Raw genomic sequence first — 13,552 nt, 5'->3', positions numbered from 1 at the left:
GGATGCTTATTTTGCATTTCAAATTTTTAATTATTTTAAGTTTTGAACCTTTGTGGGTAAGGTTCTTAATGGAGTGGACCGCTATTGTCCATTTCCGCACCTGACATTGTACTGACAAAAATATTGGGATTTGAAAAAATTTCACAGATTCGAATGATCTTTTCTCTTTCTATAATGTGACTTATTCTCTTTGAAAATCTTGAGCTTTTGTGGAGAAGATAAAGGAAGGAAAGGAACGATTTTGCCCATCTTCGAACTCGATCTAAGTTTGACATTTATATTACGATGTACAAAGTTTGAACCAAAATGGATACTCGCTTCGAGAGTTATTGTGCGCATCAGCGAGCCAGACAGACGGACTGATGGAATTAAGGTATTAAACATGAGTATTTCGAAGAGTTACCAAGGGAATAATAATGTTAATATCCCTAGTATGGCTGAGGGTATAAAAACTATGTTAAGTTCGGTCGGGCCGAACTATTTATACTGTCCACAATATGAAACCCTATTTTATGCACAAATTGGCTATCTTCATAACGACTTAAATTCAATCTTCCGTTATGTGTGGAGTTAGCTAAGTGGATAATGTTTTACGAGAAATAAATCTAACCACAAATAATCCAAGATATTCAGTTGCAGCTTATTTGGTTCAAAATTAGGGCCCAAATTGTGAAAACACCGAAAATGAAAAGGAACCGTTATTATGAATATACTCAAGATTCTAGAAGTAAACCGAATGTTTCCGTCAAACTTGAAAAGTCTGTTTGGATCGTTGTGAAATCTAGTGCAAAGAAGTAAAGACATTACGTCTTTGTCAAAGGAAAAACTTTTGACACGACAACGCGAAACGCTTCCGAGACGTATTTTTATTACCCTAATGTTATTAAACGAACTTCGAAGATAGCACTATTCTGAGACTGGTTTCCAATATAGTTGTGGAGAAAGGTAAAGGTTTAATATATCCTAAATTATCATTTATCTCCTAAGATATAAATCTTTCTATTACTTTTTTATCGAGAAAAATAGGTAGAAATTTTTTAAAATTTAATCGAAAGCTTCGTCCTACATATCCAGAAATGAAAACACATTCTTATTCCCATATCCCACATTTCATTAAAACAAAACACAGACAATGTAATTAGTTCACCAAAATTACAGTTTTTAAATTAACATACATACAGATGTGTTAACATCAATTTGTACATTGTAAACGATTTTTTTTTTTGGTTGTTTGTGGCCAGCAATCCAATTATGTTGTTGCTTTGTTTTTTGCCAAAATTGGCCAACATTAAATTCGGTATCTGAACTAAGTGCAGGTCAATCAATGTTTGTTACGTTACGTTTTTTAACAAATTACTTAAAGGCTTGTTTTCGAAAAGTTGTCAGTTGCGATTGATGTTTAAATTGCACTCTAACTTGGATTGGAGCTGGTTGCAAAGCCCAAAAAAACTGTTTGTGTGAGCGAGCATATTTTTACAGAGGCATCATTTCGGTGTGGTTGGATGGATTCACGTTGGCGAACAAGAGGGAAACAAAGTTCGTTCGTTGTTTTTGGTGGCTCATGTTGTTGCTGTCGATGTTGCTGTTGCCGTTGCGTGTGAGAAAATGTTAAATGTTTAACTATAAAACTAAATGGAGGAGAAAAAAAGGTTGAGAATTTTTTGTTGGTTACGGTAAAATGCTATAATTTTACTAAAATTACACTAACGAAGTTATTCTCCAGAATTTTTCGAAACACACACATACACACCATCACAAGACAAGCAACACGAACCTATATTGCATTGAACATTTAGAAAGGCTGTCCAAGAACTGTCAGTGCAAAAAAAAAACCGACGGAGAAACAAGTTTTTCTTTTCTTTAACATGGAACATGCAACCAACAAACTGGGAAACGCAGCGATCGCTTTGACTGCTAATGTCAGTGACTCAGGACTCGAACGACATCGTGTTGACTATATTACTGGGAGTATTGTAATGTTGATTTAATTTAATTTACCTTCTTTTATTACAGTCATGTAGAATATCCGCTTCTTTGGCAATACTTAATACGATACATTTCATTCATTTCGATTGAGGTAAAATAAAATCCAAAAAGTAACAAATTGTGGGACGAATTGGCGCAAAATATGTCAACACTTTTTGGTTGCTAACAATAAATTTTTAGTGTGAAATTTTAAGATATAATCATTTTACACAATTTCAGAACTGTTGTAGAAAGAAGGCGTAAAAATAAATCGAGCAAACTCTATTTACTCTTTAAGTGGGAGCAAAATTCGCTCGAAAAAGAGCAGATCCTCTTTTAGTTTTTGTCATACTGTTGTTGTATTTCTATGTGTGTTTATTTATTCCAAACGCAAACGAAACCAAACCAAAAAAAAAAAAAAACAAACAAGTAAAAAATAAGCTAAGTTCGACCGGGCCGAACTTTTAATAACCTCCACCATTTAGAAGGAACTCGGGATGTACCGTTATATGGGAGATATACGCAAACGTGAACCAATTTTTTTCATAGGATGTAGTACTCATTACGAACTTTAAGAAATTTGTTACAATTCGCTCAAATTATGAACATACCGAATATCGGGAGACACCGTTATATGGGCGCTATAAGAAGACGTGGACCTGCATACAAAAATTTTTGTCATCGGCTGTAGTACCCATTACGAACTTTAATAATGAAATTTGAACTAATTCCGGTAAATAATGTCGCTAAAATCATGAAAATACCAAATATCGGGACGTATCGTTATATAGAGGGTATACAAAGACGTGGACCTGCATACGATTTTTTTTTGCATAGGTTGTAGAAACCATTAAGATCTCCCAATACGAAATTTGAAACCATTCCGGTGAATAATGTCGCTGAAATAATCAAAATACCGAATATCTGGATATACCGTTATATGGGGCTATACGAAGACGTGGACCAGCATACAAAAATGTTTGTCATAGGCTGTAGTACGCATTACGAACCTGATCCAGAATATATATACTTTGTAGGTTCTATTATAAATAGTTTGAAGAGTTACAAACAGAATGTCAAAGTTAATGTACGCTAGAATGGTGGAGGACAAGTTAGAAAGCATCAGTCGTTTTTTGCCGACAGATATATACCCTCAGCTTACGCCAGTTTATGAAATAAAGTTTGAATGGAATCCCTGCATTGTTTCGCAAGCTATAAAATATATTATTAGTTAAAATTGTTATCCTTTGTGGGGCAGCCACCAAAAGGGGTAGGCCGATATCTATCATTTTTAGAGCAGAACTTGCCTTAGTATGAACATTTTGGGATATGTGAAACTTGAATAGAAACCCATGCTTATTTCACATTTTATGATAGATAGATTTATTCAAAATTTTTACAAGAAGAAGTAGTCCGACATAATCTATCTTCATACCTAATCTTCTGTTGAGAGAAATATTGAGATGTGCCAAGTTTGAAATATAATCGGATGCTCATTTCGGTTTCTATGAACTTCGTGGTCATTCAAAATGTTAACCCCTATGTGGAAGAGGTATCTGATAGAGAGGACCAATATATTACATCTTCACACCAAATCTTGCGATAGCAAAAAGATTGGATTACATGGAATTTGAAGAGAAACGAATTCTTATTTCAAATTTTATTCAAAATTGTAACTCTTTTTGGGGAGGTACGTGATGGAGTGGACCAATATTGTCCATTTTCGCACCTAACTTAGCACTAATAAAAATTTTGGGATTGGCAAAGTTGGATGATCCTTTTTAATTCTATACTGCAAACAAAGTTTGACATTTTGTGGGGGAGTGGACCGATATTACCCATCTCCTAACATGATCTAAGTTTGGCAATAATATTGCGATGGACAAGTCAAATCGAATACTCCCTTCGAGGGTTTTCGTGCGCACCAGCCAGACAGACACCCCTAGATTGACTCCAAATGTCCTGAAACGGGTTTAGTCCAAAGGAGCCTAGGGCTTGAAACGTTATTTGTTGCTGTAGTACACAAACTCCCCGACTCCTTATTTCTCTTTTTTTTTTTTTGTTTAGTTCACATCACAGTTTGCCTCAACATCGCTCTTAGACAAACCATCATCTATTTCCAGCGATTTGGCTCCCACTCTAATTTTTCAAACAGGCGTGACTTGGGTCTGTTCCCACAAAAAAAAAAAACATTATATAACGCCCACTCTTTGAGCAATCCCGCTCTTGAGCAAGTTTCACGTCCGAGTAAAAACTGGCAAGTATTTTCCCTGACATCAACATAATGCTTTTAGACGCAATGGACAACAGCTGTTCCAGGTCATTAGTATATTAGTGCGATAACTCTTGATTTTCATTGATGATACATCGTTGGCACATCGTAATATTTTGATTAAGCTTAATTTGAACACGAAGAGGGGTCATGTGCACCCTCGCCTTCTTGTATCTACTTGGTTGAAATTTGGCACACCTGTAAAATTAGGTTTAGATTTTCTAAAAGATTATTTTTATGGCTATATTTTATCTCTTGGATCATTCCCCGAAATGGACTTTCATCCTAAATGTTTTAATTCTTTCAAAATATGTGATCCAAAGCGATCACCAAGTCGCGTTGAACCAGGTTAATCTTATCCTCACGAGCTTACAAATTCTTTAAAACTACAATATATTTTACATCCGAGTTTCCTAAGGCCTAACTGTACTTTCGTGCGTCTGTTAAATATTCCAACGCGCATGATTGCTTTTAATGGTAACGGATTAAGATGTTTGTGACTTTCGTTCGATAAAAACGGAAAAAGCACTGTCATCTAAGCTATATATTTCCAAAAGATTGGATTGCATAATATACATTTCCAAAAAAAAACAAATTCTAATGCAGCTTTACCGCAATTTGTGAATTCTGACTGGGATAGACCAGATCGTGTCGGACATTTGAACATTATTCAATTACACAAATCAGATCTGTATGAGATCTGGACAGAACAACATGGATAATTAGACAAAGTTGAATGAAAAGTTGTTGCACGCATAACGAGTCAATTTGCACTGCAGCGACAGACTGCACTGAGGGGTTACAGCGAACAAATTGATATTTAATTTCAATGGTAATTGTACAATTAAATAATATTTCTGCATGGATGAACTGATTGCCTGACTTCGACTCTCCCCCTCTATCTCTCCAAGTTGGAAGAAAGTAAAAAGATTAAGCAACTCTTGGATGCAAATAAGAAATAGACTAACTCGTTTTTGGCGACTTTGATTTGACAGTGCAAAAAAAACAAGTTTTAATTTTCAAGACGACATCAAGATTTATGCCGGAGATTTATTGTGGCCATAATAAAGCTGAAAGACACTCACAGATTTTGACAGACATGCACCGTTCTAATGCGAGCACTTCTTTTGCCAAGTTTATTTTTGAGCAGTTACTTGATTGATAATGTGCGTGTGTGTGTATTTGGCCAAGGATAAGGACAGTATTCTCTAATAACAAGTTTCTTACATCCCCATCCACACACTCACACACTTACACTCAGACGACATAAAAATTGCATAATTACATCGTCACTTAATTGATCGTCTAACGCCAATCATTTGCCCAAAGCGCTTTCGTCAAAGACAGGTGTCGTGTGTGTGTGTTTGTGTGTGGATAGATTTATGGACTTGGAGTACATCAATGGCTGCAGAGCAAATAAAAACAAAATCGTTTAGATAAAAGCCTTTTCCTCGCACGCAATGCATGGATGGCAATGGGACATTCCTATCACCCTGTCTCTAACTCGATGCAGTTGACTTTCCTCAAGAATTCCCAATGGTAACCAGCCTGCCAATTAAAGTTTCAATTAGTGTTAGAATTGTCTTCTCAACAATTTGCCGTTCTTGGTGTTGGTTAACTATTTCTGTAAACTAGGAAATGGAATTACTGTTGTGTGCCTCGCAAAACTCTTGTAACGTTTTCTCTTGAGTCTGCTTTTATTGGCGAATTAAATAACAATAAAAACGTAGTTGGGATAGCGCATTTATTGCAGGGTTCAATATATCGCCTGATGTCTTGCCAATTACTGTATTTTTTATTTTATGCCAATTAAGTTTTTAATATAAATATGTATGACCAATTGATTATTCAGGAATGAGAAAGAAAGAGAGAGAGAATTTTGTGATTGAAACGGTCAGTAGAGGATCACCAATGATAAATGAACTCAAAGCGATTTCTGATCATTAAATGTGCAAATTCAAACCAACGGTTACAGGTTGCATTATTATAATTATTATGCTGGGATCTTGGTTAGGACCAAGAACATATTCTGAATTTCCTCCACACTATAGGTTCGTCTACTCCGAAATACCTTTTATAGCAGGGCAAGGCAGAGAGCCTCAAAAATTCTTTGTGATTGTATGTGTTTTGAAATAACAAAATATTGCAAGTGTTTTTTTGCCTCTCTTTACAGAGTGAGAAATAATTGGTTATCTTTATATTTTCAATTTATAATTTTACCGTTTTAAAAACAACTTCGTTGTTAAAAATTATTATTTTGATCAGACAATTCGGAGATAAATTTGCACAGTTATTTCAATTATGTTTCATTTTAAAATAAAAAAAAATATATAAAATAAAATTTTATATAATTTTTATTTAAAAAAATATTAAACACAAATAATAATTTCGGACTTAACATCCTAACCATCTAAGTTGATCCATACGCAAATAGTTGTAGAATTGTATGCTGATCAGAAACGCATATCCTGTTGGGTCCTAAAATATTATGTCTATGAATTACAAACAGAATGACAAACATCACATCCTGTTATTTTCCCTAATATTGACTAAGAACGTACATATAATTTCAGAGAAATCAAGGGATATGAAAATGTCCATTAATTTGGAAAGACAATATATTTGTCTAACAATATGAAATAAATTCCTATTCCTGAATTCGTATGTAAATTTCGTCAAATAAAATTCAATTAAAAAAAAGAAAAATCTTAAAATTTATAATTTTTACAAATTCGGAAATATTTGTTCCGAATATGTAGTAAGATATATTTGTGCTCCAATATTTCTTACGGTGTATTCATAAAAATATCCGACAGCACCTTCCTCAACGACTGCTTGAACAAAACTAAATATTCTCCCAAAACCATTTTGACAGAAAATTCAAAACAATTTATTTTTTACAATTGTGTTGGTGAACACACAGACATCCCAAGGGATACTCTTTGCCTAGCCTTGTTTTATAGCGAGAAAATTGGTATTACATAGTACTTTACGGGCTACTATACTACGAATTTGAGAATGGTAGCAAATTGACACATTTTCATATACAGGGTGAGATGAAAAAACTACAACGAACTTCAGACTGCTGTCATTTCTAAGCCACTCGTCCGATAGCTGTCAAAATTATTCCAGTGACAGCTCATTATATTGTTTACAAGCGTACAAAGTATTTTGATGAGAATTTTCCAGAAAAAAAGTTATTCGTGATGGAATTAATGGGCGATTTCTTTATATTTGGCCGGAAAACCACAAGTGGCTATCGTTAGAGCACTCCAGCATTTAAATGTGAATAAATCTCTTGTGTCGCGTACCATCGCTCGTTACCGTGATACTGGTAGCGTAGCCCGACGTCAAGGAAGTGGACAGAAGAAAACAGCAACATCAGCAGAAATGGTTCGAAAAGTAAAGAAGCGACTTGATCGAAACCCGCATCGCAGTAGCCGAAAAATGGCTCGTGAGCTCAACATATCGCAATATTCCATTTGGAAAATATTGAAAATGAGCTCGGGGTAAAGCCATTGAAAATAAAAAAAGTGCAAGAAAATAGACTCAAAAGAGCTTAAGAGTTGCTTCGCTTGGCCGAAAGTGGTGAACTGCCGAACTTGGTTTTCTCCGATGAAAAAACATTCTTTGTCCAGCAGTTTGTAAACAAACAAAATGATCGTGTTTACTTGCCAAAGATGTCAGCTGAAAATGTGCAACTTCGGTTGACCACCAGAACTCAAGCGCCGGCCATTGTGATGGTGTGGGCCGCCACAACAGCCGTTGGTCGCTCTCCGCTCGTATTATTGTCCTTGGCATCATAAATGCCGAATATTGTCGCTAAAATATTTTGGAGGGTGTATTAAAGCCTTGGGCACGCAAACTTTTTGGCCGCATACCTTGGACATTCCAAGAGGACTCGGCATCTGTGTCTGGAGTATTTGGAAAGCAAGGTTGGTCCTACAAAATACTAAAGTGTCGATCACCTCAAGCAAGCGCTTCGGCGGGAATGAGCCAAAATGCCCTAGAGCAACATTTGGACAGCGTGTGATATCTTCATTAGCCTTTGAAGGTCATAATTCATGCCAAAGGTGATCAATTCGAACAAATATAAACTTTTTCTAAACTTTGATACTATTTCCAAAATTTTTTGCTTTCATTTAATAAAATTTAAAAAAGAAATGTAAAAATTGTGGCGTTTGACTTTGTTTCATTTTTTATCTCACCCTGTAATGCACATTCAAGTTATATGTGTGCCAAATATATGCAAGACAAAAATATGCACATTAAAGCAGCTAAGTTCGGACGAGTTGTACTTTTTTACCCTCCACCATTTTAAAGGAGTTTGCAACATTTCTAACAAAATCCGTTAAAAATCATTTAAATACCAAATATAGTGGGAATTAAAAACGAGGATCTGTATAGTCAAGTATGTTCCAGAGAAACTTTATGCCAGAGGTTGTGCCTATTGTGGACTTTAATGAAAATTGTGACAAAAATTTTCAAAATACCCAATATTACCAGGTATCGGGGATATTCGAAAATCTTATGCCTGTATAGGTAATTTTCGATCATAGCCGGTAGCACCCTTTACGAACTTCAAATTCCAAATTTTAAACAAATTCTCGTGAAAAGTATTACAAATGTTATCAGAATACCAAATATTTGGAGTAATATAGTGACTGCGCCAAAACTTGGGTGCTACACCAGGACGTGGCCCTGTATGGCCCAATTTGAATTCCACAAATACTAAGGACCTTAAATAATTTGAGTTACATTTTAATAACGCACTGCTAATTCGAAATGCAATGATACAAAATTTAGTACTTTCGTGCACTTATAGTACAAGTTTCCAAAACCGGGTCTCTACTTAATACTACATACCTATTGTCGATCTTTCTCCATATTTTATGAGTCTGGTCAATACCAGTGAAAAAAAAATAATACTGTTTGTAAGAGTTTTCAGGTTCACCCACTTTATGCCCTTAAATAAAGATTGCTAGATCTATTCATTCATGAAATACAAATTTTGTAATTTTTAGTATATTTTGTACCTTTTAAGTACGAAACAATTTTGCATCAATGGTATCAATGGTAACTCAATTGTGGAACTATTGGGATTTAAGTTTCAATTTTAAAAATGTTTCGTTGTCTCTAAAAGATGTGTTCTCTGTGAGATGGGTCTCTCGGCGACGACATGCTATCTATTTTCGAAGAAAGTAATGATATCAGTTTCACTATACTCTCAAGTGCCTCCTGGTCTTAACAGTTTATCGAAGCTAGTGGAAGGGTCGATGTTTCCTACAAAGGGAGCAATGGTGAGCAGACTCTATATAAACATGTACATTAGAGTTATAACCAAATATACCAAATTTCAGGGCTAAAGCCGTCAAATGGCACTGTTCGTGATTTTGAGTCGATTTGGTAAAAAGTCTACACCAATTCAGATTACTAAAGTGTTTCTTATGGTATTTTGTTTGAAATATATTTTTCTTTATTTTTGATTTAGACAAAATAATGCATTAGGTCTATATAAAATGGACCAATATTGGCGATTATATTAAATTTATATAAAATGCATATCTGTTTTAATTAGGTTTTTCTTTAGTTTCGAAAAACTTGGGGAAAAATGCAAAAAAAACCTTGCAATTGGTGCGGAAACTTTTGATGCTGCGGGAAAATGATAACGCCTTGTGGTATTTTTGATATTTGCAAAAAATGTAAAAAGTCGTAAGCCTTGTCTAAATAGTCGTCGATCTCGATTCTTTGGAAGGTTGCAGCAATCAAACATTCTTCGCATCCAATAGAAGAGAAGAGGTTGTGAGCCACTGAAAAGCAGCAGGCTGCTGGGAAGAAGTAAGTACCATCATGCATTCAGTTTCAGTTAACCAAGACATATGTTTCGGTGCCGCAATGAAGGAAAGTGTGAAAAACATTTGTGTACCCCCACCTAAGGTTCTAGTTATACGATCCGATACATATACCTAGCTTTTGATTCAATTTGAATTTGAAAGGGATACCATCAGCACCTTTCTGGACAAGCTTACATGGTCGTGCGTTTAGAGATCCTTATCTGAACATTCTACACACAATGTTCAAAGATGGATAAAAGCTCTGGTCGTCGTGTGTTCTTATTCTCCATAAGTGTGTCATATGAATATCTAGTTGCAAAAAGTTTTATTGAGGAATCTGTTTTGGTTAAGCTCTATCGGGTTCGTGGCCTAAGTCACATTAAAACAAATCTTAAAAATCCTATATCAGCTTTAACGAAAATCCCTCTTCTAGATGACAAGGCCTAGGTGACATAATCCGCTATATGGTAGCGAATGCGATCTGGCCAGTTATTTTAAGCTGAATGACCAGTTCCCTTTTTTCCGTTACCTCGCTAAAACTCCAACTACCAAGCAATAATTTCCTATCCAATTTTTGGCAATCGATCTACTTACACATAGCCTATTAACCAATTATTGTTACAAGAGCATATCACCCAAAATAAGTCATTATTCTTTGACCACTAAAGGTCCACAAAACGGCAAAATAAAAATATTTGTTTTATTTTTAGAATCAATATTCGAATTTATCAAATCCCTTTTTATACTTTCAGCCAAAACGTGCTTTATCGAAATAAAGGTTTTAGACTTGATTTTAGCTCACAGTCAACGAAATGGTCATTCGGCCCACTCCACTTAAAACCTCCCCCCCAATTGGTCAACATTTTGAACAATTATTAACTATTTTAAAAAGTGAAATGAGAGCTCGTTCAGCACAAAATCTAGTGGTAAGATGGGATGTAGTGGACCACTTCTTCTAGTACATCCCCCACAAGGGTCCAAATTTTTGAATATTTATAACTCTGGTAAAATGTGAAATAATCGTCTGATTTTCTTCAAATTTGGCACATATCAATCATATTTTTATCAACACACCATGTGGTATGAAGACTGTTCACTCCTTCCGGTACCTCTCCCACAAATGGATAACCATAACTCTCATTTCCCTCAACCAACCAGGAAATTCTCCTATAAACGGTTACAAGGTTTATTAACAATTAGTCTCATAAAATTGGATATTTATGTTCGATTTTCTTTAAATTTTTCACATACCAATATTTTTATCAGTTTTAGATGGAGTGAAATTTGTCAGTCCAATATATCAGGTATGTCACGCACATTTTAATATTTTCAAAAAACATATCACATATCTCATATAAAACGAATGAACTAATTATCTTTCTCAAAATACGTTGTAATATTTATATCAAATTTATGTTAGACACAAAATGAACAATATTGGCCAACTCCTTCGGAGTGTACCCCATAAAGAGTCAAAAGTTTGAATAATAATAACACAAGTCAAAATAAAGATAAACAAACGAACATTAATTGTTCATTGGACTGATAATTTTTAACTTGTTTTTTTTTTTAATGAGCAAATAAATGATTTTGCTTTGTATTTTTTTTTTAAAGAATAACCCAATTATTTTCAAGCTACTGGTAATGCAGAATGTAGATTGTTTACATTACATTCGGCTCATACAACTCCAAATTTCAGATCTGTTTTTCAAATTGCAGATCCATATCTATTGAATGGGAAAATATGGCATAGACTACTGTAATCTATAATAGATGGACACATTTGAATATGCATATACTTTGGTGGTATCCGCTCTTTGCATATACTTTGGTGATATCCTCTCTTTATTTTATCACTACATTTCCCAATGAATTGGCCTAGACTTGGGAGCAGGGTTAAGAGTATGAGTTGCGTAGGAGTGACATATACATTTTTATACCCTACACCACAAGGTGGTCAGGGTATTATGTCTTTGTGCATTTGTTTGTAACAGGCAAAAGGAAACGAGATAGACCCATAGTTCCTTTTGATGATCTGCATAGAATCACTTTCTGAGTTGATTTATGCATGTCAGTCCGTCTCTCCGTCCGTCCGTCCGTCCGTCCGTCCGTCTGTCCATGTATTCTTGTGAACAAAATGCAGGTCGCATTTATTATCCGATTTAAATGAAATTTTGCAAACAATATTTGTTTGGCCCAAGGACGAACCCTATTGAAATTGGAGATAATCGGTAAAAATTTAGATATAGCTCCCATATATATCTACGTCCGAGAATAAAAATATTGTGCACCAAACGTGTAATATCAGCCCGAATAGAATGAAATTTTGCACATAGAACCAAAATAGGCCTGAAAATAAGTATGCCAAATTTGATCGAAATCGGTTCAGATATAGCTATAGCTCCCATATATATTGTTCATCCGATTTGTTATTTTTGTCCTCCGCAGCCGTAATATGCACTCTGTAACAACAATATTTGGGGAAATATATCAAATGCAGCTCAGAAATACCTTTGCTAAATTTTATCAAGATCGGTTCAGATTTGGATATAGCTCCCATATATAACTTCATCCGATTTACCCTTTATTGTGCACCAAACGTCTAATATTTGTCCAAATGGGATGGCATTTGGCACATACGACCGAATTTAGTCTAGAAGATAGTATGCCAAATTTGGTGAAGATCGGTTCAGATATAGTTATAGCTCCCATATATATTGTTCATCCGATTTGTTGTATTTGTTACCCACAACCGTAATATGCACTCCGTAACAACGATATTCAGGGAAATATATCAAATAAAGCTCAGAAATATCTTTGCCAAATTTTATCGAGATCGGTTCAGATTTGGATATAGTTCCCATATATATTTTTATCCGATTTCAAATTAATTTCGCACCAAATGGGCAATATAAGTCCGAATTTAAAAGATACAAATGCTTCGGCATATTTAGTCCTTTGAATTTTAAATTATAATTATAATCATAGCGTGTATGATGGAATTCTCCCATAAAAATTTTTAATTATTAAGTGGAGCTCAACTAAATTAGCAAAGTGGTGTAGGGTATCATAAAATCGGCCCCGCCCGACTTTAGGACTTTCTTTACTGGTTCCTATTTGGATTTGATGACTCAAATGTCCATAATTTTATTTACATAAACGTCTGGGAAACGTTTACAGGTCTACGTTCTGAAACATCTACATATAAAGGAAGAGTGTATCTGAATTTTAAGGGTATATAGCACATATTCTCCTAAAATGCACTACAGAACCCCGCCTTTGTTCAGCTTAGAAACTGACAGCTTTATAATCATACATTTCCTTAGTCACTTTAATATTGTTGATTTTGTTATATACATATTGCGATTGCCGATTCTTTTCCATTTCAAACGTGTTCAAATATTGCTTTTATTAAAAATCTTATTAGTATCAAAAATGGAAAACAAATAACTGGATTTCAAAAATGAAGAGGGGGAAGGAA

This window comes from Musca domestica, unplaced genomic scaffold (genome assembly GCF_030504385.1).
Source record: "Musca domestica strain aabys unplaced genomic scaffold, Musca_domestica.polishedcontigs.V.1.1 17, whole genome shotgun sequence".
Classification (NCBI taxonomy): Eukaryota; Metazoa; Arthropoda; class Insecta; order Diptera; family Muscidae; genus Musca; species Musca domestica.
Note: the sequence above shows the minus strand (reverse complement) of the source record.